Raw genomic sequence first — 27,320 nt, 5'->3', positions numbered from 1 at the left:
CTTAATTTGACCTCCTGTAAAGTAAGGACAAGACTCTGTCTTTACTTCCAAAAGCACCGAGGGTGAGGTAGACGTTTGCTGGATATCATGGGCATAGATTTCGGTTCTGAACACGCCAAAGGTAAATCAAATCTGTCTGTTTACGGCTGCGGCCCTGTCTGCTTGTATACATGTGTAAATCTGAATTTGTTTTGGAGACTAGGGTGGTATATCTGAGTATGGGGTACTTGTATATGTTAATTAGAATTAATTGTAATCCTGCCCTCCCTACACCTCTGGAAGGACGGAACAGAGCATTGGTGTCAAATCCAGCTGTGCTGGTGGCTCAGATCCTCACCTGTGTAATAAGCTCACAGGCATTTGTGGAGACCTCTACCTAAGTCCTCCCACACAAAACTCACCCTGAAACAGCTCCTGGAGAAATACTCTGATCCTAACACCTGTAATAGGAATTCGCCTGAGAAAGCCAGGGGTATTCCACCCCTCCCCCCATTTCCCACATCCTTTCCTTTTCCCGATTGTCTGGTTTGAACAATATAGGTTAAGAATTTGGTGCTTGGGTGGGCAGCAGTGCTGGGGCAAAGTTGTGGGAGAGACTTTGGCAAGGACTGCAGACTGGTATTAATCTTGGACATTCCTTGCTGTATGTCAGTGCTTTTCTTAGTTGGTGCTTCTTGAATTGCTTGGCGGTCTGCTGCATTCTGAACGCACAAAGTGGGATTCCCTTATCAAGCGAATCTGGGGGAACCTCTCTGACAGTCCTTCCCTTTTGGACTCTAAAACGCTTGTTAATATTTCTATAAACCTACAGTAAACAAATACTTCCAACTTGGTTTAACCCAGAGTTCCCCAAATACACCCTTCTTTGGTGCAATCCTGTCCACAAGGCTCTGCAGAAGCCCTGTGACAAGCACAGAACAAAATGCATCCATCAAACAGTACGGAAGTCAACAAAGCAGTGTATCTGTGGGTTACCCTTGGGGACGGGAAAATGATCCGCCGTAAAGCGAGGCTGCTCGGTCACAGTGACAGTTTATGTGTAGTGGCATCTCCACACTTGGGAAAAGGCAGACGCAGAATAGGCAGGTCTGGGTGGGGCTAGGGTCCTGTTTTTCTGACAAGCTCCTGGGGATGTCATTGCTGGTCCAAGGGACCACACTTTGCATAGAGGGATGGTAAAGAATCATCTGTGACAACAAATTTCCCCCCATGTCTGTCTCTGCTGCAGTATTTGGAGACAGGTGACCACCTACAGCTGTTTCTGAATTAGGCCATCAAATATGCCAGCAGGAAGCAATCTGGTCTTTCTATGCTAGACAGGAAGTCCTGTCAGGGAGAGAATAGGCAGACAGGTTAGAGGCTGCAGTGGACGAGATGCAGTGACCATTGTTGGGGACAGGAAGATTCTTCAGATCTGTGTGACAGTGGTGGAGTCTTTCTGAGGAGATGGCAACCTCTTACGCTTCTGTTACTTCCCTTTTCTCAGCAAATAAGCTTCGAGGTTGTTAGAGGTTTAATTTTTTATTTATTAATTTTTAAAGAGACACTTCCCCTTTTTTCCTTGGGTCGGAGTCATTAAACAGGGATTAGCTGGATAAACAGAGGAAGTGATTTTTAAACTGTTTGCAAACTTAATGCGGAGAGCCCAGCCTTGCAAATTATCACATCTAATCAGAGGCCCTCGCTTCGCTGCTCCAGTAATTGTAGTGGTATTCGTCAAGTCCTTGTTGTCTCCTCATTAGCTGTGAAAAGAGACTCAAGACATACTTCATTAGAGTGTCCTGAAATGCACCGCTAATGCTAACGCAGAGATGGGATCGGGAGGACAGGAGGGCAGAAGGTCTGTAAGACAGAGGGTCACACCCACATCTGACGTTGTGAGCTCCTCGTTTGCTCTAAGTCATAGGTGCCTCCTCAGCTTACCTGAGGGGAGGCAGGTGGGCGAGGCAGGGCCCAGAGACTTAACAACTCAGAGGTTATATCTAGGGTGGCTTCCCTGACCCATCCCTTCTCTTGTCTGAGCTCAGCTTCTCCTGGTAGGGCAGTGAGGGAGGTTGATTGCTGTCTCCTTTCTGGTGTATGTGTCCTGGTTCTGAGTTCTGAGGCCTGGGAGGACCAAGACTGCTTGCCTTCTGCTTCGACCCTTTGGAGGCCATGCTTGAAAGCTTGAAGACTCCATCTTGCTGTTGCTGTTCTCTGAAGGAAGGACAAGCAGTGTAGGAGCTCACGTGTGAGTGGAATCTGGGAGTTGATCTGTTGGAAGTGGTAGTAGCATAGTCACCACCCGGGGCTGGAGAATGAGATGGGAAGGGATGCAAGGGCAGCAAGATGACAGCATGGATGAGGAGCTGAGACAGTGACGATACAGATGTGGGTGGGAACAAGTGTATAGACTAAGGATTGGCAGCACCCGGAAGCCTCTAGCAGTGTGCCCTGGACAGAGCCGTGCCTCTGAAGGCTCTCTCTGGCTTTAAGAGTGGCAAGCTTCCAAAATGGCATCTTTACCAACTAACAAGTTCAATTTCCAGTCGACTGGCCACACTCCGGTGGCTCAATAGCTGTCCTTGGATGCTGAATGGAGAGGTAGGAGGGTCCACTGGACAGCTGGCACCTTGCAGTTTGGCGGGGTTGAGGATCCGTATAAGAGTGATGGGGAATCAGAGCTGAGAAGCCTCGCTTCATGGTGTTCACACTCAGCTGAGAGGGAGACAAGGCCATTGCAGTTGGAGGTAGCTGCAGACAGGCAACAGATGTAGGTAGCCCCTGAGCTAGCTGGCAAGTGAGCTTCTGAATCAGCCTAGTGGCTGGAGAGAGCCAGGAGGGCACCACGGTGAGCAGGAACTCCACAGCATGACATCGGTCCGCACCCGTGTTTGTTTGAGGACAAGACTGGTCCCCAGTGCACAGGCCCCACTTGTGAGCTTCAGGTAAAGATGCCATTTTGGGAGCTTGCCACTCTTAAAGCCAGAGAGAGCCTTCAGAGGCACGGCTCTGGCCAGGGCACACTGCTAGAGGCTTCAGTGTGCTGCCGATCCTTAGTCTATACACTTGTTCCCACCCATATCTGTATCTTTTCTATCGCCACAAACAACTCTAGGCACCCTGGCTACCTTTAATTTATTACTTTAAAAAAAAACAAAAAAAATTTTAAGACGAGGTCTCACTCTGTAGCCCAGGCTGGCTTCAAAGTCGAGACAATCCTGCTGCCTCAGCTTCAGGCTCTTGCCATGATAGTCAGGAGCAACCATGCTCAGCTATCCTGACTGCCTTTGACTTTTGAGATCTGGGCTGTCTTCTGCTTCTGGCCTCTGCACATGCTGTTTCTCTGTCTAGGACACCATTTCCCTGCCATGTACCCTCCCACTAGGGAAGTCTTCTTTAACTTGCTTGACCTCTAGGGTCAGACAAGGCCTCCCATCCCAGCTAGACCCAAACATAAGCAGCAATGATAGGTTCAGGATCAGCCTCTACACACAGGTATTAATGGGGCTGCCCCCCCCCCCCAGCACAGAGCCTGTAAGGAAGAGTGTAGGGGTCATGCTGTGGGCCAAAGGGTTAGCTCCATAGGGGACAGGGGTTCATGGACAAACAGGCAGAACTGGATAGAAATTGCCCTGGATGGGGCCCCAGGTTAGGTGGTATTAGAGCCCAAAGAGATGAAGCCATCAGGAGTTCAACATCAGCTCCAGAGAGACAGTAGAAAGGTGGGTAGCAATGGCCCAGAGGAAATTTGAGACTGCAGAGGAGAGGGACTTGGACCCAGAGGTAGGAGTGTGAGGCTCATCTGTGCCACTTTCTAGCAGCACGGACTTGCACCAGCTTTGGTTTGTATGCGCTGGGCTCATTTTTGATGGCACTGTGAGTATTAAATAATGCAGGGGCCATGGAAACTGCAGAGCAGCATCAGGGGCCCGGCAAACCTGGCCGAGTGGCACATCCACGATGACCTCAGCCTGCAGAGTGCTTGCAGGTGAGAGACAGTTTCTGGGACCACTGCTTCCATCATCTGAACCTTCTGGGCAAGGGGAGGAGGAGGAGCAACATCAAGTCCAAAGATGGTGTTTCAGGCTCCTGGTCAGTTACTGGAGACAGGGGTGGGGGGCATGAGCCATTCAATTCACATGAAACCGTCTCCCGACCTCAGAGGTGTGCAAGCAGGTCATGTACCGTTTGTGTCACCCAGACCTGTCCTTGGCAGGATGACAACAAATATATGACTTTGAAGTCTGCCTACAGATGCCTGCAGCCCGTATCAGTCTCTCGATAATACTTTTTCTGCAGGCACCAAGTGTCCGTGCACTCTGGGTCTAGCCAGTTTTATCTAGGTATGTAGGATCCATTCCCAGTCACAGTACTGCCCAAGTCACAATGGCTCACGGAACTCACCACCCTGCTTCCTCTCTTTATTGATCCTTCTAGGCAGCAACCGGGGGCTTGACTTAGGACAGTGGGGAGCAGGTTAACTTTCAGGTTAGCTGCATCTGAATCTGAATTCAGACGCAGGTCCTAGCTGTGAAGTAAGCCACTCCACCATCTGAGCCACCGTTATGACAACTGTCCAGTGGGGAACTAATAATGTCTAGCTTGAGAGCTTGTTCTTGGGATTAATGATATTTGCACAGTGCCTGCCTGGGAGTCGTGGGCAATAAATCCAGCCTCCCTCACGCCCTCCTTCCCTCTCTCCCTCCCTCCCTCCCTGCCTTCCTTTTCTTCCTTGCTCCATTCTGATGGGCTGCTCTGGTCTGCCTGCCGCTCCACTGTAGCCCTTTGTCTCTCAGGCCTTGAATACTCTCCCACCATCCCCTGAGCCTTGGCGTCCGATTTCTCTTCCTCAGTGAGGACAAAGGGCTGAGTCAGCTCTCTGGGGACTCAGTTTTAAGGTTCCAAAGAGTCTGGGTGTCTCCACACCAGCACTCAAGCTGCTAATGGCCTCAGGATGGATTTGGGCCCTGCAATGTGGAGTTCACTGCAAGAGCTACCGTGGGCCTTTTTTTTTTTTTTTCCTTTTATGACTTTCACACAATAGGTTTCCTTTTTAATCAGAAACTAGTTGTCTAGCTTTCTGGCTTCTGGTGACTTCCTCTCTGGCCCCATAAAGGCCACAAGAGGATCAATTAGATGTCCCTGGTGCTGAGAGATGGAAAAGAGCCAGAGGTGGTTGCTGCCTCCTCCCTACTGAGCTGGGTTGTGTGGGGGATGGGAAAGCCAGCTTTCCTGAACTTTCAAATGCTCTGCTTATGGGAGGTCCCAGTTTCTTAGATGGACCTGCTCAGCGAGGGTAAGAGCTGGGGCCAGATGATGGGGAGGAGGAGTGAGAGAGGCTAAATGACCTGCCAAGGGTCACGGGGCTGGTTGTAACCCTCTCCAAGTCCTTGCTATACACAGGGCCTTCTGTACTTCAGTTCCCTACCATTGGCCACTCACCTCTGAGGCCCTGGCTGTTCACTCACAGATGCTGACTTTCACTGCCATAGCTACTGTTCCCAGCTGACAATTTCCATCCGTAGGACAGCTGTTCTTCAACCAGGTTGCAAAGATAAGTTATCCAGGATGGGGGCAAAGGTTGGGTTGAGGGAGGCCTGGACTCCTGTGGCATCCACTGAGCTGCCCACTTCTTACAGCGTATCTCTGAAAACCCAGGTGGTAAATGGTACCATTTTTGGAAACTTGTCAGCAAGAGAGGGGGTGGGGGAGGTGGCTAACAAACTCCTTCCTGGGAAGAATCCTCCTCTGAGGAAGAAGCAGCTGGCATTCTCTCCTTCTAAAGAGTATGATAAGCTGGACCTCAGATTTTTCTTTCACACCGTTATTTTTATTTTTATTATTATTTTTTTGGTTCTTTTTTTCGGAGCTGGGGACCGAACCCAGGGCCTTGTGCTTCCTAGGTAAGCACTCTACCACTGAGCTAAATCCCCAGCCCCCGTTATTTTTATTTTTATGTGTTCAAATATTTACCTGAATGTGCATGTGTACACCACACATGTGTCTGGTACACACAGAGGATAGAAGAGGACATTGAGACTAGAGTTACAGATGACTGTGAACTGTGTGGGTGCTGGCAATCAACCCAGGTCCTCTGCAACAGCAGCAAGTGCTTTTAACTACAGAACTATCCCTCCAGCCCCGATCCTAAATCTGTGATCCTCAGATCACCAGCAGCCTCTAGAACTGTGTTTTTCAACCTGTGTGGGTCTCAACCCCTGGGTTCAAATGACCCTTTCACAGAGGTTGCATATCAGATTACGATTTATAACAGTAGCAAAATTACAGTATGAAGTAGCAATGAAAATACTATTATGGTTGGGGAATCAATCGTAGAGCACGAGGAACTGTATTAGAGTCACAGCATTAGGAACGTTGAGAACCACTGAGCTAGGAAGTTGTCAGTATTCAAATTTAGAAATCTGTTATACTCAGGAGACAAACAATCCCTGTCTGACAAGCCCTCCCAGTGACTCCCATAGACCTGCCCTTGAGATAGCCTGGATTATATTTTTCCTGGATGGGTCCAGAGTTGGGTGTGACTAATGTGGACGGAGACCCATGGCTGGAGAAGGTTTGCTAAGTTGGTTGGATCAAAGACAGATTTTTGCTGGATAGTTGGGGGGCGGGGTGGGGAGCAGGTTGGATGTGGGTGTGTGAAGCAGTGCACACAAAGGGCGATGTTGAAGGTATTCTGCCAACATCGAGACTTAGAATGACTGCCAAGGTCAGGCTTGGGATTCAGAACTGACCCTGATTGGGTTACTATGGGTTATAGATGCTACATATATATTAAATTATAGAAGTCTAACCTGGGTCAGATGCCCAACAGTTCACCCATATTTAACTCATCTATCCCCTGTCTGTCCGTCCATCCACCTGCCTGTCCACTCACCCATCCACCCATCCACCTATAATCTACCCAACTATCCATGCATCCTATCCACTCTTCTAGTTTCTTTTTCTGAGACAGACTCAATTGTAAATGACTTGTTCTGAGGTATAAAGGAAAAAAGCTTCGGAGGCACGGGGAAACCTGAGTCCTGGGTCCCCAAGTCCTGTGCTCAAACATGCAACTTCTATTTGCAATACTGGGTGGTTGGGCACATTATGACCTGGTTCTATCTCAGGGAAGATGAGTTCATGCTGGGACATCTAGACCACATACATCACCTGAGGCTGACCTTGAACTCCTGATACTCTGGCTTCTACATCTCAAATACCAGAACTACAGGTGTGAGCCATTGCCCCTGGCGCATGCATATATATATATATATATATATATATATATATATGTATATGTATATGTATATGTATATGTATATGTATATGTATATGTATATGTATGTGTATGTGTATGTGTATGTGTATGTGTATGTGTATGTGTATGTATATGTATATGTATATGTATATGTATATGTATATGTATATGTATGTATATATATATATTTTTCCCAACCAAAATGAGCCTTCTTCAGCACCAGACATTCAGCTAGGCCCTTCCTTTGCAGAGAGGGTTGGCAAGAGATGGCAACTTGCAAGCCTGGACATTTAAGTCATTGAAAGATCTACACAGAGTTTTCTACCAGACAGCTTCCCAACACCATCTACAATCTTAGATCAAATACTTTTTGGGTGTCATGGGATAGGAACAACGTGTGACTTCAGGTTCCGATTTTGTCTCTGAGAAGCGTGAGCCGGTTGTTTTCTGAGGAGAACTTCAGCCAGGCAGCAGGTCCACAGGCTACTGCACTTGTTTGCTTAGCCCCAACCCCCAAGGGTGCCCAACTGTCTTTCATACCAACTTTCTGATTTAATTTTGAAAATAATACTGTGAAGTCTGAGGAAGTTCAGACTCAAATGTAAATGACTTGTTCTGAGGTATAAAGGAAAAAAGCTTTGGAGGCACGGGGAAACCTGAGTCCTGCGTCCCCAAGTCCTGTGCTCAAACATGCAACTTCTATTTGCAATACTGGGTGGTTGGGCACATTATGACCTGGGTACTATCTCAGGGAAAATGAGTTCATGCTGGGACATCTAGACCACATATATCACGCATGTGAAAGGAGAAGTGTGGAGCCATGGCCAGTCCGGAAAGCAGTTCTAGAAACCAAAGATCCATGTCCAAAAGGAAGTCACCTTGTCCTTCTATTGGAAGGAACAGGGAAACCCTGACCTTACCACAAGTATAGACTCTGATAATACAGTAAGAAAACACTCAGTCTTTAAACATCTGGTGGTCCCCATGAATTTAACACCTCATGCATGCTGGTAGGTCACTGTGAAAAGAAAATCAAAACATATACTGGTAGTAAAAACGTGGCTCTTTGAACAATGCTAAAAACACTTCAGCAACCCTCCATATAGAATTAATTAACATGAAACCCAGCATCCTGGTTGCTGCAGAGCCCTAAAGTGGTTGCCAGAATTTAATTAGACTTAACCTTTTTCCCTACACCAGCACTGCTTTATAATAACTGCAGATCATTATTAATTCCTTTGGTGTTCGCTGTAATAACATTAATCACGATGCACTTCTTTCTGTGGTAATGTGTATGTAATATGTAATTCCATTGCAATTGAGTATTAGTTAAAGCTAAATTGAAATTAATTTCACAAAAAGACACTATTTGTTATTGGATACTGTATATTCATAAAATAACATTTTAGAGCAATTTATAGTAAGGTGGCCAGATTAGAAGGCATTTGGTAAGCTGCTGAAAGTTCACCAACAGAACAGTTTGTTGTTGATGACTGGAGCCCTTCTGGCTGCCAGCATCCAGCATCCCAAAGGCACTTGAGATATCAAATCAGAATATGAGGAGGCTGTTCTGAATGGCCCTTGGGGAGACAGCACCATAGCAACCTCCCAGCCTTGGATGGACACCTACGTGGGACCTGCCTCCCAAGTGCTGGCCTCTGACTGAACTCAGAGTACAAGCTCATGGTCTGTTTCTCCCAGGATCAGTCTTTTCTTCTATAAAATGGTTCCACAACCTCTACCCACTATGGTAATCTTAAGGGGTAGCTTGGGAAACTAGGAGCAACATGTACAAGATAGAGCCCATCAATACCCCAGCTCAGATAAGGGAGGTGCCTGTGAGGCTCCATCGATAGCTGAGACACTGCCATGAGTGGCTGCTGGCCAAGGGGCAGTAGTTTTTCTCCAGTGGTCTCACCACTGGCAAGTTAATAATTCCCATACCTATGCTCATGCAGGTAACCATAACTAAGTACAGTAGGTAATTAACACACACACACACACACACACACACACACACACACGCACACACACATACACACACACATACACACACAGACACACACAGACACACACACACAAAAACACCACACATATGCACACACAACACACACTCACAAAAACCTCACACACACACATATACAGAAATGCACACACACTCACAGACACACACACACAAAACACACACACATACCACACACAGAGGAATATTGGAAGGCGACCTCCTTGGGAAGAAGAGGCAGTTTAGAGGGAGCAAGAGGTGATGGGATATATAGGATCAAAATTCATTATTTACATGTATGAAATTGTCAAAGAATAAACTAAAAATATATAAAAAACCCAGCATGATAAGCAAGAATTGTTGTGAACACACAGAAGCACAGTGCTTGATAAAAAGTAGAAATGTCTGTCTGTGTTCTGTTTTGTTTTTGCCTTGCTTAGCTCTGTGGTGAATATTTGAAAGTAATGGTGCTGGAGAGTGGACGAGGGTTATTTGTTTGTTTGCTCTTACGTATCAAGAGTACATGTTACTAATTTCTAGGTGGCCACTTGCTGTAGCCTCTGCCCTTTGTAGGGCCCATCCAGATACTTGTGTTGACAAAGCTCTGATTACTGGTCTCCTCACTTCTTCATGGAGAAGTTGGAGCATGAGGAGACACACCTCTGCAGAGAGCTGGCGACCCAGGAGGCGATGGCTATAAACAGAGAACAGCAGTAATAATTAACACACAGGTAAGGGTGATATTAAAAGTCGATAAAGCTGGGCTGGGGACATGGTTTAATGACAGCGCGCTAACCCAGTATTTGATCCCTGGTATCACACTAAACAGGCATGGTGGTACTGTCCTCCAATCCCAGCACTGGAGATGGAATCCTTGGGGTTAGGAGTTCAAGGTCACCTTCAGCTACATAGTGAGTTTGAGAATAGTTTGGGCTTTATGAATCCCTGTTTCAAAAAAATAATAATTCAAGCATATAAATGAGAGACACTGAGCAGACAGCACAGCAGGAAGGCATCAGCTCAGCTCAGAGCAGCCTGGGATCCCCAAAAGAGTCTTTTAACTTGGTTGGAGCTTAGTCAGGAGCAGCGTACAGCTGTGGCAAGGTTCAGAGAGCACGGGTGGACTGATGTGGTAAGAGAGTGTAGAAATTGTGATAAGTTTCTACTGAAGAGGATGTGGTGTCTTGAGGAGGAGGGGCCAGCCTCCCTAACCAGTGTGCAGGTGACCACACCTTCGCTGAAGAACTTGGACTTGCGTGGGGCTGACGTAATGGAGGAGGTGCTCCATACAGCGGGTGGGTGCTCCACATGGCAGTGCTCCATGCAGAAGGTGCTTCACATGACAGTGCTCCATGCGGAGGGTGCTCCACATGGCAGTGCTCCATGCGGAGAGTGCTCCACGTGACAGTGCTCCATGAGGAGGGTGCTCCACGTGGCAGTGCTCCATGAGGAGGGTGCTCCACGTGGCAGTGCTCCATGTGGAAGGTGCGCACATGACAGTGCTCCATGCAGAAGGTGCTCCACGTGGCAGTGCTCCATGCAGAGGGTGCTCCACGTGGCAGTGCTCCATGCGGAGAGTGCTCCACGTGGCAGTGCTCCATGAGGAGGGTGCTCCACGTGGCAGTGCTCCATGCGGAGAGTGCTCCACGTGGCAGTGCTCCATGTGGAGGGTGCTCCACGTGGCAGTGCTCCATGCGGAGGGTGCTCCACGTGACAGTGCTCCATGAGGAGGGTGCTCCACGTGGCAGTGCTCCATGTGGAAGGTGCGCACATGACAGTGCTCCATGCAGAAGGTGCTCCACGTGGCAGTGCTCCATGCAGAGGGTGCTCCACGTGGCAGTGCTCCATGCGGAAGGTGCTCCACGTGGCAGTGCTCCATGAGGAGGGTGCTCCATGTGTCAGTGCTCCATGTGGAGGGTGCTCCACGTGACAGTGCTCCATGAGGAGGGTGCTCCACGTGGCAGTGCTCCATGCGGAGAGTGCTCCACGTGGCAGTGCTCCATGAGGAGGGTGCTCCACGTGGCAGTGCTCCATGCGGAGAGTGCTCCACGTGACGGTGCTCCATGTGGAGGGTGCTCCACGTGGCAGTGCTCCATGCGGAGGGTGCTCCACGTGACAGTGCTCCATGAGGAGGGTGCTCCACGTGACGGTGCTCCATGTGACAGTGCTCCATGAGGAGGGTGCTCCACGTGGCAGTGCTCCATGCGGAGAGTGCTCCACGTGGCAGTGCTCCATGAGGAGGGTGCTCCACGTGGCAGTGCTCCATGCGGAGAGTGCTCCACGTGACGGTGCTCCATGTGGAGGGTGCTCCATGTGACAGTGCTCCATGAGGAGGGTGCTCCACGTGACGGTGCTCCATGTGGAGGGTGCTCCACGTGGCAGTGCTCCATGCGGAGAGTGCTCCACGTGGCAGTGCTCCATGAGGAGGGTGCTCCACGTGGCAGTGCTCCATGCGGAGAGTGCTCCACGTGACGGTGCTCCATGTGGAGGGTGCTCCACGTGACAGTGCTCCATGAGGAGGGTGCTCCACGTGACGGTGCTCCATGTGACAGTGCTCCATGAGGAGGGTGCTCCACGTGGCAGTGTTCCATGAGGAGGGTGCTCCACGTGATAGTGCTCCATGAGGAGGGTGCTCCATCTAGGGGTGCTTCGTGGGGTGGGTGCTCCATGCTGTTGTTCATTCTGTTTTGTTCACACCTCCTACTCTTCCCTTCTCCTCTTTCCTTTTTGAAATATCCTCAGTGTTAGGGTCAAAGTGCTATGTGCCAGATAAAAACTAAGCACTTATGTGTGGAGATAGGTTACCATAAATAAGGCCAAAAGATGCTTGATGGACAAAAAAAAAAAAAAAAAAAAAAAAAAAAAAAAAAAAAAAAAAGATTTAGAAAAATAGATAGCTCTTATCTAAATAAAGCTTTTAACAGATTGATAAGAAAATGACAAACACCTGAAGTGATAAATGGTTGGGAAACCTCACGAGGCAGTGAGTTGGGGGAAAGGCTGTCCCCAAGAAAGAACCAGGGAAAGGTAAATTAAATGGCAAAACACCAGCTTTTAAACCAAATTGGCCGAATCCGAAAATGTAGGCAGCCCCTGCATACTGATTATAAATAGGACACAATCTTTTAATTACTAAGGGTTGATGTGTGCATGAGATTTTAACCCTATTGGGAAAACCAAAGCTACGCACAGAGCAGTCACGACGCAGGAAGGGGAGGGGAGGTGAGACGCTTTATATTCATCTGAGTTTAAATAAGAGGAAACGTAGATATATTGAAGTGTTCCCTTGCTGCCATGTACTATCCAGTGACCTAGAGGGACACCCTGGAGAGACAACTACAGCAAGATACACTCCACAAGCTCTTTGCTGTAAGACAGCAACAGCAAAACAACAACAACAACAACAACAACAACAACAACAACAACAACAACTAGCATGTGCTCATTACCTAGAAATGGGGAAACTGGCAGTGCATGCTAATGCTTGCCCCAATCCCAGCACCAGGGAGACTGAAGTCAGGGGCTGGGGAGTGGTCAAGGTTACCCTTGGCTAAGTAGTGAGCATGAGACCAGCCTGGGATCCACGAGACCTTGTCTCACAAAAATAGTAGCAAGCAAACAGGAACTTTGCAAGAAGGGCAAACATTCTTCCCAGCCGAGTCATCTCTGTAGCCCCTAGACATTTCTTTCTTTCTTCTATAAAGTAGGTCTGGTGCTAGCAGGACATGGAAAGTAGGGGATCCCCAAGACCATCAGCTAAAGTGCCACAACTGATTTTACCTAGTTGCAAGGGAGGCCCGGGAAGGTACTGTCATGGGGAGAGCAATGCATCCAAAGAAGTATCTGCTTCTTTTCACAAAACTTCATGTGAGCATAAGTGTGTGCACACTGAGTCTGCACACATCCATCTGTGTGAATCTGCACATTCATACCACAGGGCATGCATAGCTGTCAGAGGATCGTCTCTGGTGTTGGTCCTCACCTTGTTGTGACAGGGTCTTTTGTTGCCTTTCTGCTAGCCTTTAAGCCTTGCAGGGCTCGCTTGTCTCAGCCTTGCATCTTTCTGTAGGAGCGCCAGGATTTCAGACACTTGGAGTAAGTGGCTTTTTAATGAGTTCTGGGTATCTGAACACAGGTCTTCATGGTCCTGTGTCATGCATTCTCTACCTACTGAGCCGTCTGCTCAGACCAGTAGTTGGGTTCTTTATAGATATCCTGGTTAGCATTTTGTCTTTTCTTTTTCTTCTTTTTGCAACTTGACACAAACTAGAGTTACCTGGGAGGACGACCTCACTTGAGACAATGGTTGCATCAGATTGCCTGTAGGTAAGTCTGTAGGACATCTTCTTGATTAGTGATTAACGTGAGAGACCCGGCTCACTTGGGACACTGTCACTTTGGGCAGGTGGTTCTCAGTGGTGTAAGACAGCAGGCTGAGCAAGCCATGGGGAGCAAACTAGTAGTTTCTCCATGGTGTCTGCTTCAGGTTCCTGCCTTGAGTTCCTACCCTGCCTTCCCTTTGTAGGGGACTGTATGTTGTGAGCTGAAATAAACCTTTCTTCGAGAAGTTGCTTTTGGTCATGATGTTTACCATAGCAGTCCAAAGCCAACTAGAAAAACAGGTTTAACCGGAGAGGAGGAGACAGATCTTGGAAGGAAGGAAATCCTGTCTACTTCTGGGTTCTGCCTGGATCAGCTCAATTACATTTTCTTAAATGACTAAACTCCTTTTCAGGGTGGATGTGCTGTCTGCTTTCCTGTCCCCAATATGTGAGATGCTAACTGACTTTGCATTCTCAGGATTCTCTTCTGTATATTGTAGGACTCAATTTGCTATTTTTTTCTTATAGAATTTTCTGTTTTTGTACATATACTGACAATTTGATAATCCCATGCTGGTTTTTTTTCAATGTGTCAAGGGGAATGAGCTCTGGTTTTCTCTTTAGTTATATGTATTCTAGAATGCCAGATTCATTGAATGAACTAAGACGGATGTCTCATTCACTTTTTTTGGAGAAGATCGTGGAGAATTGTTATTTTCTTTTTCTTAACTGTTTGTTCAAACTCATCAGTGAGGCTATCAGGATTTGGAGTTTTTCTTTGGGGAAGGCTTTAAATCACAGATACAACTTTGGAAACCATTAAGAGCTATTCAAGGTATTGATTTCCTCTTGAGTAGGTTTGCAGGTATTGTATATCAATGATTTCCCCCAAACCACCCAAGGAGTTTGAAATTATAGGTATCAACGACTCCCACAACCCTTTCCACATCTGTTGAACGGGTGGTGACATCACATCCCTCGATCGATCCACTCTTGGCAATGTGCACATATGTTCCTTCTCAGCCTTTATGAAAGCTTACTCTTTCAGAAAGTCTTCTTTAGGCTCTGGCATTTGAATTTGTTGATTTTATCCCCTCCCCTCTCCATTTTTGTTACTCTGTTCTAACTATTCATTTCTTATACTTTGACTTTTATTTGTTCTTGTTTTTCTGATTTCTTATGTGAGCGCTGCAGTTACAGAGGACTTGGGGCCCCTCTTCTCTAGTGAGCTCTTGTGCCACATTGGTCCGCTAAGTACAGTATAAGGGGGCATCCTACACATTTTGATAGACTGTACTTTTATTCTTTTCTCATGCAAAATATTTCCTAACTTTTCTTTTGCTTTGTCCTTCAATCAGTTGTTCATTTCATAGTGTCTTACTTAATTTTCACATGGTGAAGAATTTTTAAAAATTAGAAAATATTTAGTATCTATGAGCATGATCTGCATGCATGTCTGTGTACTGTGTGCATTCTTGGTATATGTAGAGGGTATAAGATCCATTGGAACTAGGAAGACACATGGCTATGAGCCACCACGTTGGTCCTGGGAGTAAGAACCATCCACCTCCTGGCCCTCTGCAAGAGCAGCTAGAGCTCTTGACCACTGAGCCATCTCTCTGGCCTCAAGATTCTTATTTGCTATTTCTTACTTAGCATCTTCAAGCATTGCTAATAGAAATGTACTTCAGATATTCTTCCTCTCCCCCACACAACAAAGCTTTATTCATCCTCATTGATTAGAGAAAGGCAAGCTCACTGGTGCCCCACCTGAGGACAGATGTCCTTTAGAGCTGCCAGTTCTCTTCAGTTCATCCAGCCACTTCTTTTCCTCTGCCTGGGGTTTTTGGTAACTATAGAGCTTGGCACCATAGGCCAAGCTGAGGACCAGGGTGGAGCAGCTGAACTTGATGAGCCAAGAGCCTGTAGCCCTGCCTGAAGCTCAACTCCTTCAGAGTTTTAAAATACAGCTCTCTTGTGTTGGTCCAGAAGGTGTCTATTTCACTCTGTCTGAAGTTTCTAACTGTTGCTGTGAGTTGCTCTCTTTTCCTTGCAGTTCATCAACCTGCGCTTTGAGTGTCCTGGAGTTCTGGCATCATGCCTAAAAGCTAGGTGTGACTCTCCTCTCCTCCTGAGGAACCAATGCCACTATCTTCCTTAGCGACGACTCTCTCTCTCTCTCTCTCTCTGTGTGTCTCTCTGTCTCTCTGTCTCTCTCTGTCTGTCTCTCTGTCTCTGTCTCTGTCTCTCTCTGTCTCTCTCTCACTCTCTCTGTCTCTCTCTCGCTCGCTCGCTCCTGGCTTCTTTCCCTTTAATTGCTGTTACATATATACACATGCCTATTCCTAAATGCACACACACAGTCTGCTCAGTCAGTATAATGTTCCCTGTATGGATATGACCTCAGGACTGACCAGTTGGTATCACAACGTTCAACCTTTCGACTTTGTAACATGACAAGATCACTTACGAAGTTCACGATCAAGTTTTGCACCACTGAGTCATAAGAAAAATCTAAATCAAATCTCATAAGTCTGTTTATAGTTGTTTTTGTTGTTGTTGTTGCTGCTGCTATTGTCGGGAAACATACAAAGCTATCCTGGAGTGTGTGAGACCTGTGGGCCTCAGGGTAGACACTGATGTAGCCTGGCCATGACTACAGTTAGAATAAACCATCTTACTATTTATACTTTATCCATTCCACTCGTTCTTGGTCTCAGCTTTCTTATTTTTATTTTTAATTAAAACAATTTAAATTATTATATGATTATAGGAAGTTGCAAGGAAATACACAAGGAGGTTCCTTGTACCCTTCCTTGTACCTCAGCCTTCTTAACAGTAGTATCTTGAGTCATCAAGGTTTCCAAGAAACACCAGGAACTGATAACATTACCTCCAAGGTTGAGTTCAATTTCACTGTATGTGCACACATTTGCAGTGTAGAGAGCTATGGGTAATTTTCTCACATATGTGGCCTTGGAGCGGCTACATTTGACATTCAAGGCCCTCATCATAATGCTGAGGGCCAGGAGGCGCCTCTCCACGACTCCTCTATTATCCTGAACCTCCTTCCCTCATGTCAACCTCTCATAACAGCTAATCTGCCTCCTGTTTCCAGAACAATTCTTCATGAATGCTAAATGTTAGTTTACAGATGTTATAAACATGGGGAGTTAGGCTGCCTACATCCTGAGACAGACTTTTACACCAACCTAATTTTTATTATGTTTATGCAAGTAGTGTTTAAACTTTTAATCACACGCACACCATATATATGTGTATATATATATATATGACTCAGGGTTTTCTGTGTAGTCTGGCTGTGCCGGTGAATGAAAAAAAGAAATAAAGACAAAAAGAAAGGGCATGGCTGCTCCTAGGTATGGTGGAAGAGAAAGCTTGTATACATGAAGGGAAATAGCCAGAGGCAGGGGCGTCTGGGAGAGTCCAGAGTGGAAATGATCAGACTGAGCTGGGCCATGTAGGGAGAGGGGAAAGGCAAGGAAAAGAAGAGAGAGAAGAAGCAGGTGCAGCAGCCAGAAGGTCTAAAGGTACAAGGAGGGCAGATAACCAAAATGGTTGGATAATATATAAAGAAAAGTAACCCAGACCCCTGGCCTGGAGAGTTTAGGGTAGAGGGCAGGAAAGGCCAGTCATACCATGAAACAGGTAGGGACTGAGGGATGCTGGGAGAACCTGGAGGCCAGGTCCTATTTGATATGTTAAATAGGCACTTCAGCAATTTGTCCCAGGTTTGAAACCTAGCATCCTGGAACTGACTCTGTAGACCAGGCTAGCCTTGAATCTGTCTGCCTCTGTCTCCAGAGGTCTGGGATTAATGATACACACCACCGTGCCTGGCCACTATTACTTTATTATCATAATTAATTTTCTTACTGAATAATATTCCATTATGGACATATCACAATCTGTTACCAACTCATCCATTGATAGACAGTTGATGTTTTCCTTTTTGGATGTTACGGTGAAAGCTGCTGTTACTAATAGCTGCTAATAAGTTTTCATTTCTCTGGGATGAAATTGTCCAACAATGTAATTGCTAGATTGTACAGCAAATGTCTGCTTAGTTTCCAAATCAATTACTAAACTATTTTTCAGAATTGCTGTCTCATTTGATAACCCTATCAGCCACTAGTGAGTGTCTGGGTCTCCCCACCCTATCATCGGGATTTGATGTTATCACTCATGTTTTATTTTAGCCTTGAATGAGTGACATTCTGTGGATCCAGGCCTTTCTGTCAGAGCTAACAGTATTGGCTAGTTTTTCCACTGTCCAACAATCTTCTGTGTATCTTCTTCAGTGAAATGCACCATAGTGAGTTTTTTAGCTTTACTCTTCTCTACCTGGCTTAAAAAAACCTGTTGGATTTTGACAGTTCTTTATCTTTCACATGATAGACACAAATCCTTTGTTGTATACCTAATGATTTGTACATATTTTCTTCCAGTCCTTAATCTGTGCTTTATTTTCTTTACAATGTTTTTTGGGTATTTGATTTTTTTTCAAGCAAAATATTTGGAAATTTTGGTGAAGTCTGATTTATCACTTTGTCTTGTGTTTAACTCTACAGTCTGAGAATTTCCCTCAGTGTAGCACTTTACAGTTTTATATTTCATGTTTAAATCCATCATCCATGTTGGTCCTTATTTTTTGTTTAATGTTAGATGCAATGCCAGTTAGCTTTGTTTCCCTGTTTTGCCTCGAAATGTCCAATTATTCTTGCAACATGTATTTGTATTAAAAAGAAATAGTGGAAATGGCTCAGTTGATAGAAGAGCTTGCCACACAGGTCTGACAACCTGAGTTTGATCCTGAGACCTCATATGAAGGTAGAAGGAAGAGAACTGTGCTGGCTAGCTTTATGTCAACTTAACACAAGGCAGAGTCATCATAGAGGAGGAAACCTCAGTTCAGAAAATGCCTGTGTAAGATTGGGCTTTAGGGGAGCCTGTGGGGGAATTTTCTTAATTGGAGATTGATGGGGGAGGGTTCAGATCATTGTGGGTGGTGTTATCCTGGGCTGGTGGTCCTGGGTCCTATGAGAAAGCAGGCTGAGCAAGCCAGTAAGCAGCACCCCTCCATGGCCTCAGCATCAGCTCCTCCTCCATGCTCCTGCCCTGTTTGAGTTCCTGTCCCGACATCCTGAATAATGAACAGTGCTATGGAGGTGTGAGCCAAGTAAACCTTTCCCTCCCCAAGCTGCTTTGTTCATGGTGTTTCATCATAGTAATAGTAACCCTAAGACAAGGACTTCCTGCACGACCTGTCCTTTGACTTCCGTACGTGTGCCGTGGCACGTGTGTGTGTGTGTGCGTGTGCGTGTACCTATGCATGTGCAGGGGTCAGCAGACAAATCACAGGGATCAGTTCTTCCTTCCACCACATGGGTACCAGGAATTAAACTCAGGTTATCAGGCTTGTCAGCAAATGCCTTCACCTGCTGTGCCATCCTTCTCTGGCTCTACTAGATTTGAATAAGAAAATTAACTTTGACGTTTACAGAACCCTTTATTTCTTTGTATAGATTCCATCTTCTCTATGTTATCAATTTCTTTTTCCTGGATGGTCTTCATTCTGTTTCCTATAGGGTAAGTTCAATTGCATACATTCCCTCAGTGTTTTCTGAAGACATCTTTACTTTACTTTCACTTTCGTGGGATATTATTGCTGGGTATAAAGACAATAGGTTTACAGCTCTTCTCTTTTAGTGCTAAAATGTTTCTGTATCTCTCTTGGTTACATCATCTCCGATAACCTCTCTGCTGTTTTTATTCTCTTAACATATGTTCTTGTCTTTCTGCTGGTTGCCTTTGGGATGTCCTTTTTTCCTCTGATTTTTCCATTACTTTGTTATGTGGCTTGGAGTATTTGCTTTGTGGTTCCGATGTTTGGCATCAATTGAGCTTCTTGTATCTTTGTATTGACCATTTTAACAAACTTGTAAATGTTTCAGCGATGAACTCATTCTTTATGTAACCCCATCTTTCGTTTATTTTTACACCCACAATCTCTTTCTGTCGGAGATTTTTTACGCAGTCCTGGGTAGGAAGGTATTTAGAGTAGGCAAATAAATGAAAGCCTTAATGACAATGACCCAATAGGTTTAAAATAAATTAAAATAAAACGTGTTTTAAAAGAAGTCTTTTAGATGCACATTTTTTTTTTGCCATTAAAAATGAAAGCAAATTTGCAACCCGATGAGACAGCGTGCTTGCTTGTTTTTACATAAAGAACTAAATCAAGGCTGAGTATTTGATACCATAGTATGTAGAGAATTATCAACTGCTTTCAGGACTGATTGATATATATATATTTGGTTCTTTTTTTCGGAGCTGGGGACCGAACCCAGGGCCTTGCGCTTCCTAGGTAAGCGCTCTACCACTGAGCTAAATCCCCAGCCCTGATTGATATTTTAATTTACAATTTCCATTGCTACCAGGTATTATGGTACATGTCTGTGACCCTGTTCCCTGAGACTGAGGTCAGAGGACCAAGACTTTAAGGCCAGCTACAGCTATAGTGCTAGTTCTAGACCAACCTTGGCTACATGAGATCCTGTCTCAAAAAAAAAAAAAAAAAGAAAGAAAGAAAAAAAGAAAGAAAGAAGGAAAGAAAGAAAGAAAATCAAAACAGGAAGCAATTGCTGGTATTGAGAACACACTTCACATAAATACATAGGAGAGAACAGTGAGATTATATTTCAGGCCATTTCAGAAATTGTGGGAAATTCTCTCCTAACCCTGAGCCAAAATTCATGTATTGATTTTGAATGAAAACTAAGCCAGTCACTCAAATAGCAATTTTAAAAATCAAACAAAGACAATGCGATTCAAAGATGGGCTCATTTGATACCTGTTGAGGAGTGGCGGCCGGAAAATAAGAAAAGCCTTTGTCTTCTGTAATTAAGCCAGGATGTTTCTATAAACGCAGAGATCTTTGCACTGTAAAAACTCAGCAGCTCATAGCACAGATCCGTCTGGAATCAGAGTAGAGGGATTGCAGGCACCATTTATTGCTATTGTATATACCAAGACTCACAGTGCGAAGTGTGCGCGCGCGTGTTTTTGGAAGCAAGGCGGAAGCGGGGTCACAGTGTGTCTCTGGCATGTGCTTCAAGAAACCATTCAGACTCACAACATATTGGTTTTCTGCTCATTCGTTTCTGCTCATTGTGCATTAGAAGGCTTTTACTGTTGCTGAGTTTCCCACACTCACGATGCCACATGGGATGTGACCGGCTGCGTGAGGAGCTGTACTCTATTTAACCCCACTACTTTCTTCCTGGCGGGACAGGACCCTTTCTCGGCCTCTAGAACCTCTGGATGGTCTGTGTTGAAGCTTGGAAAGTTTCCGCAGGCCAGAGAGCACCCAAAGCCCAATTGCTTCACTTTTCTTCCTTAAGGACTTAAGTCCTCAGTCACCTGTTCCATGTCTTACATACTATGGCTTCCGGATCCTGGGGGCTCTTGGGAAGGTAAATCAACCTCATCTTCTTCATTTGGGTTAAGCACTGGACTTGTATTCATTGCTTTCTTATCTGTCTTTTAGGATTTTATTTTTACAATCTTGACTCCCCCACCCGCAACCCTATTCCCACGGTAGTGGAGGAAATGTTCCTACATGAATCCTGTTCTTACATGCTGAGTTCTTTTAATTTATTTAATTTTATTTTATGCACACTGGTGTGAGGGTATCAGATCCCCTGGAGCATGGAGTTACAGACAGTAGTGATCTGGCACGTGGGTGCTGGGAATCGAACCTGGCTCCTATGGAAGAAAGCCTGTTTCTTTGGCTGAACTATCTCTCCAGCCCTAATATGCCGAGTTCTTTATCTGTTTCATGCCTCAGTCTTCCATGGGTGCTATTTGCATAGTCGCCATGCCCATTTCTGAAATCCCCCTTCTACCTAACACAGAACTGTGCTTGCCTGTGAAATACCAAGTGATTTCCCCTAATGATCTTCCCACTCAATCCAAAACCTATTTATCTTTCTCTCTGAACTACTTTTGAAGGGTCAAGTACTTCATGGTATCAATTCTGAAGTTAGAAATGCAGGCATCAGTGATCAGTTTTAAGGGAAAAAAATCCTTCCCTTGGGGCCATTTGATTTTTGAAAAGAAATATTCTGGGAGCTAGAACATTAATACCAGGATAGCAGGGAGCTTTGAGTCAGTTTTGCTCGATGCTGTGTCATATGCTTCTAAACCAGCAGTGGGCACATATTTGTTCTTTCATAAGGCTGAGTTGGAGGGATAAGTTCTAGGGGCACAGAATGGGTGAGCAAAACTTTTAAGCCTCAACCCAGTAAAGAACTGTGTGCAGTAGGGCTGGGCAGTGGCAGTACAGGTTTTCCTTCTGGGCCACGTTCTTCAGCAGAGTGGCTTTGCCAGGTGTTGTGGAGCATATCCCTCTGAAGAGACTTGGAAAGACCAGAGTTCTAGAGACATAAGGATTTCTGAGGGGAGGCTCTTTAAGGTTCAGGAAGTAAACATCTTGAAAGTTTCAGGAAGTCCCTGAAACAGATCAGATGACACTAGGTTTCTCCTTTTTAAGGTGATATAAGCAACAAGGACCTCTGAGGAGACCAACACCAGTCAAGCTGCCTAGAAGAGATACTTTGCAACCTGTCCAGTTGTCTGTAAGATGGCAACTTCAGGGCTCTAGCTATCATGAGCCTGTGCCCATGCTGGGATGGCAGCTCCCATATGCCAGCATCCATGCTGGGATGGGCTTTTGGTGATGCAACTGTCTTTGAACTTGGTTCTGCTGTGAGTGACCCCTCATACTCCTGTAAGTAACCTCAATAAACTCATTAGTTTGTCACATTGGACTTCAGTGGTATCCTTGCTTGGGTCTGTTGTCCGTTTCCTATGTGGGATGAGTAGATGTTTGCTCATGTCTCCCTAGAAATACTGTCACACAGCAGCAGGATGGTGCTGGCGTGTGGTCACATAATTTAGGATTTAAGTGAGATCATACCAGACAATGGGAGAAACCATGGCTTCTTAGAGGGGAGGGTTGTTTGGGCTTAGCATGGCTAGAGACTGCTTCCCATTGGAGTCCTTCTATGTCCTTTCTCCAACTCTCTCCTGGGATCGTGTCTAAGGGGAAATTAATGAGGTCATGTGCCCTACCATGTCCAAGTGCTAGTGGCTGTATTTAAGGAGCAGTAATACTTGTCTGGTAGGTTACTGCATGGAGCAAATGGTAGAAGTCTGTGCCTCTATTTGGAACTCCCCGCTCCCCAAGTGTGATGGTTAGCATTATTTGTCAACTTGACAGAATTTAGAATTACCTGGGAGAAAGTCCTCTGGGCATGCCTGTGAGGCATTACCTTAATTACCTTAATTGAGGCGGGAGGACTATCCCACTGTGATTGGCACCATTCCCTGGCTGTGATCCTGGACTGCATACTTGAAGAAGGCAAATCGAGCAGTAGGGTACACAGGTTCATGATATCGAGTAAGATACAAGCAGCCTCATCAAGCTCCTCCTGCCCTTGATTTGCAAGGGACAGTATCACGAACTGTGAATTAAAATAAATCCATCTTCCCTGAAGTTGTTTCTGCCCAGTCATTTTTCTGTAGTGACAGGGAAGAGCATGAAGGTTCTCAGCTCTGCTAGCCTGAAGATGACCAGGAGGGCAGGCGCCAGCACCTCTTTGCTTTGTTTGCATTTCCTCAGGGCTCCAGCGACCTGCTGGTTTTTAACAGAGTCCTGGGGCTTCCCAGTCTGTATTAACTACTCTCATGTGTATAGCCTTTCTCCAGCATGCTTCATTGGATGACTGTTGCACAGCCTCTAACATTTTTGAGTACTTTGACCCCATTTAGTGCCTGCTTTGACGCACTAGCATCTTTCTGCCTCCTCAGCTGAGGGGCTGGAGGAGCTGCTGGTGCCAGGTTCCAGCCATGGCCCTTTGGCTCCTGGAGCCTGGCTGGCAATGGGAGGAAGGAAGGAAGGAGGAAGGATGGAGTAGGGAGCTCTTATGAGACCCTGACTTAATACTTTGACCCAAGCTGCTTTCTTGGGGCATCTGCCAAGAGTCACGATGGGCTCAAGCTAATTGGCTGAGGAGGCCTGAGTGTGAAGGCAGAAAGAAAGTAAGTGGGCAGCTGTCTAATGAGGCAGACCCTAGAAAGGATGTCGTGAGTTTCGGGCTTGCAAATATCTGAGACTTTGAAAAGAAGGCTGGGCTGTCTGTGGCAAGCAGGAGAAATGAGTGTGCCTCCAGGAGGCGGCTGTATGACCAAGGCCTGAAGAACTGAGTAAGTTTGACTATGGCCTGGCACAGTGAGCCAGGAAAGGGGAGGGCCCTTCAGATGTTCTGAAGAGGACCCCATAGGGAGAGTAATCTGAGAGAGAAGGGAACTAGGAGGGAATGAGGGGTTATGAAAAAGAGCGGGAGAAGGCAGAGGAGAGTTATGGGTAGGGGGAGATTTAGCAGAGCCTTTTGAGTTCCAAGGGCCATGAAAAAAAATATGTCCCAAGGGCAGGCTTGTTTCCTTCAGTGTCATATGTGTTAGCATTGTCTAAGCCTCACCACCTACCCTCCCCAGTTACCTGGCAACAGCAGCCAGGTATGCTCCACCCCAGTTACCTGGCAACAGCAGCCAGGTATGCCTGACACTATAGAAGCGGCTGCTTGCTCACTCCTCTCTTGCTCTTGCTCTCTCTCTCTTGCTCTTACCCTCTTGCCCCTTTGTCCCTTCTCTCCCCATTCCCCTCCCCCTTCTCTCAATGAGCTCATGGCCGGTCTCTACTTTACTCCTCTATTTCCCCTCCTTCTCTACTCTTCTTTACTCTCTCTCTTTCTCTGCCCTATTACCATCTTAACTCCCCTCCCCATGCCCTGAATAAACTCTATTCTATACTATACTGTTGTGTGGCTGGACCCACTGAGGCACCCCCTTCCCCCAGACCTCTGTAGAACATAATCCCCCTTTTGTCTTTTTATAACACAACATTGGTGCCAAACCCAGGGATCCAACCAGGGACCTTTAGACCCTGGACACATCCTCTCTTTATCTTTTTATAAACACATCAATATGTCCCTAAGGTCAGACCTGGGGACTGCTACACATACTAGAGAATGATGCTTACAATAGCAAAGTGGTCCCTTTCTCCACAACTTGGATCACAGTAGAACACACAACTAATTCAGTTCACCCCTAGAACAGCACATACCCTGCATAGAGCTGGTTGTGCCAGAATGACTGTTAGTTTACAAGCCTGGGATAGGCTAGGGAAGACTGGTCTTCGATAGCGTTATTCAGAGATGGTTAAGTGTTTTTTAGGAAACCACTGCCTTAGTACCTGCCTTTATTCCCATTGCTAAAGCCTCTGGCTGCAGAGCCTGCTTTATGCTGCATTTAATAAAGGCAATATGTCCCTGGGAAAATGAGTCTCTGAGATCCCAGCCTGAGCCTTCGAGGAGTTCCAGGAGGTTGAACTGTTGGGGATGTGCCTCCAATTCTACTTCCAAAATTGCAGTGTAAAGCTCCTCAAAGAAGAGACGAAATGAGGATAATCATAATAGTCACTGGGAGGCCCCATGCTTCTGTACCACTTAGAGGTCAGGAGAAGCTTTCACAGCCATTAACCGCTTGCCCTCAGAGCATCCTCGCCCATCTCAGTGGGTTGTCAGGGAAATCAAAGGTTTCCCCCAGGAAATGAGACTGCAGGCATGCCCCACTTTAAGCAAAACCTGCTGGGATCATTTAGGTACAGAAAGCCTGCCCCACAGAGGAATTTAACGGGGCTATTTGGGATGGTCGGTTCCCCCAGCATGCAAAGCAATAAGAGGCAGTTTACTAGAATGCTTGATTGATTGACACATATCTTGTTTAGGACCAGCTGCAAGCTGCTGTCTCTCGGGTGCTGCTTGCGGTTGTTTGAGTTGGGAGAACTGGGCGATGAGGCCAATACAGTCGGAGAGAAGAGAGTTCTGTGTGTGTTCATTCGTTTTCTGATCTTTCTGTTGGACATATAGATGTCAGAAACTGCCTTATAGGGGCTGGGGAGATCACCCAGTCAGCAAAGTGCTTGCTCCAGAACCTATGTAAAAAGCTGGTTGTGGCTGCACGTGAATGCTATTAATCCTGGTTCTGGGGAGGTGGTGGAGACAGGAGGATTCCTGGAGCTTGTTGGTCAGCCAGTCTAACTGAGTTAGCGACTTCCTGGTCAATGAGAGACCCTGTCTCAAAACACAAGTTGGACAAGGTCCTGAATGACACCTACTCTGGAAGGTGAGTGACCCCTGCTCTCCACTTGTATACACACACTTACTCACATACCTGCACATACACAGTCGCATGTGCTCAAATACACACAAGCAAGAAATGGCTCTATAGACCTAAGATGACCAGTACTGCATAGGAAAACCACTCACCAACTAAGATGGCGTCCTCCTCTGACACCTCAGTTGTAGAACTGGTAAAAGAGGCTGGTTTTTTTTTTTTTAAACATGCAAACATAGTTCATGGCCATATTTGCTCTCTGGAGAAAACTGCCTTCACTGGAGGAGAAAGATGGACACACATATACACACATACACAGAGAGAGGGGGGGAGGGGGAGGGGCAGGGAAGGGGGGAGGGAGGGAGATGAATACAGAGAGGGGGAGGGAAGGGGAGGGAGGGAGATGAATACAGAGAGGGGGAGGGAAAGGGAGATGGAGAGGCCCCAGTTCTGTACCTTCTGATACCGCTCTGCCTATGAGCTATCTGGCTGCACAATGGTTCAGAAGCTGCATCAGCTTGGGTTTTCTTCACTTGCCATCCAAAGCATTGCTAGTGCAAGATGCACAGGCATTTGCAAAGGTGGTTCAATATGTGTATTTAGAGCTGGGCTGCAAAGAAACAGCTACAATTGGAAATACACAAATGCTGACCCAAGGGAGATCACTTAAATCAATACTGGGATGCATCTGCTTTGGTTTGAATCTGAAACAACCTATGCAGGCTCATGCTTTGAATCCTGGATTCCTACCTGTTGGCACTATTCTGGGGAGCTGGGGAACCTTTGGGAGGTGGGGGTCTGGCTGCCAGAAGTGGGTGGGCGTGTTTTTCTGATTATGCCTACCTCTGGCTCCCACTCCTTTTTCTGCTGGCTGGCCAACCAGGATGTGGGAAGGCTCCACCACATGGTTCCGTCCACCTGGCTTTCTTACTACAATGTGCTAAAGTACTACAATCAGTGAACCAAAACGAATCTTTCCTCCATTAAGTTGTTTCTGTTAGATACTGGGTTATAGTGGCAGTAAAGTAGTTTGTACAGGAATCCATTTGTCTCAGTCAGGGTTTCTATTCCTTCACAAACATCATGACCAAGAAGCAAGTGGGGAGGAAAGGGTTTATTCACCTTACACTTCTACACTGCTGTTCATCACCAAAAGAAGTCAGGACTGGGACTCAAGCAGGTCAGAATGCAGGAGCTGATGCAGAGGCCATGGAGTGATATTACTTACTGGCTTGCTTCCCCTGGCTTTCTCAGCTTGCTCTCTTACAGAACCTAAGACCACCAGCCCAGGGACGGTACCACCCACAATGGACTGGGTCCTCCCACGCTTGATGCCTTACATCTGGATCTCATGGAGGCATTTCTCAAGGGAGGCTCCTTTCTCTGTGATAACTCCAGCTTGTGTCAGGTTGACACACAAAACCAGCCAGTACACCAACCAAAAATATATGATACAGCTCTCGGAAGAAGTCTTGATTTCTCTTCTGCTAAG

General features: G+C 46.2%; 1 long non-coding RNA gene across 5 annotated transcripts in view; it reads left to right on the top strand.

Annotated features, from left to right (window-relative positions):
• The window catches only part of LOC103693859 (uncharacterized), a 159,041-nt gene that overhangs the window by 74,124 nt on the left and 57,597 nt on the right, over positions 1 to 27,320 (top strand). The window contains exons 3-4 of one of the 5 annotated variants that reach the window (XR_005494709.2): positions 9,786 to 9,976; positions 22,143 to 22,419. The exons of the other annotated variants lie outside the window; for them this stretch is intronic. This is a non-coding gene — a long non-coding RNA (uncharacterized LOC103693859). Of the gene's footprint in view, positions 1 to 9,785; positions 9,977 to 22,142; positions 22,420 to 27,320 lie in introns of those variants that run through there. 5 annotated transcript variants of the gene reach the window in all.

The sequence above is a fragment of the Rattus norvegicus genome, chromosome 16 (genome assembly GCF_036323735.1).
Source record: "Rattus norvegicus strain BN/NHsdMcwi chromosome 16, GRCr8, whole genome shotgun sequence".
Classification (NCBI taxonomy): Eukaryota; Metazoa; Chordata; class Mammalia; order Rodentia; family Muridae; genus Rattus; species Rattus norvegicus.
Note: the sequence above shows the minus strand (reverse complement) of the source record. Positions and strands in the feature narration are given on the sequence as shown.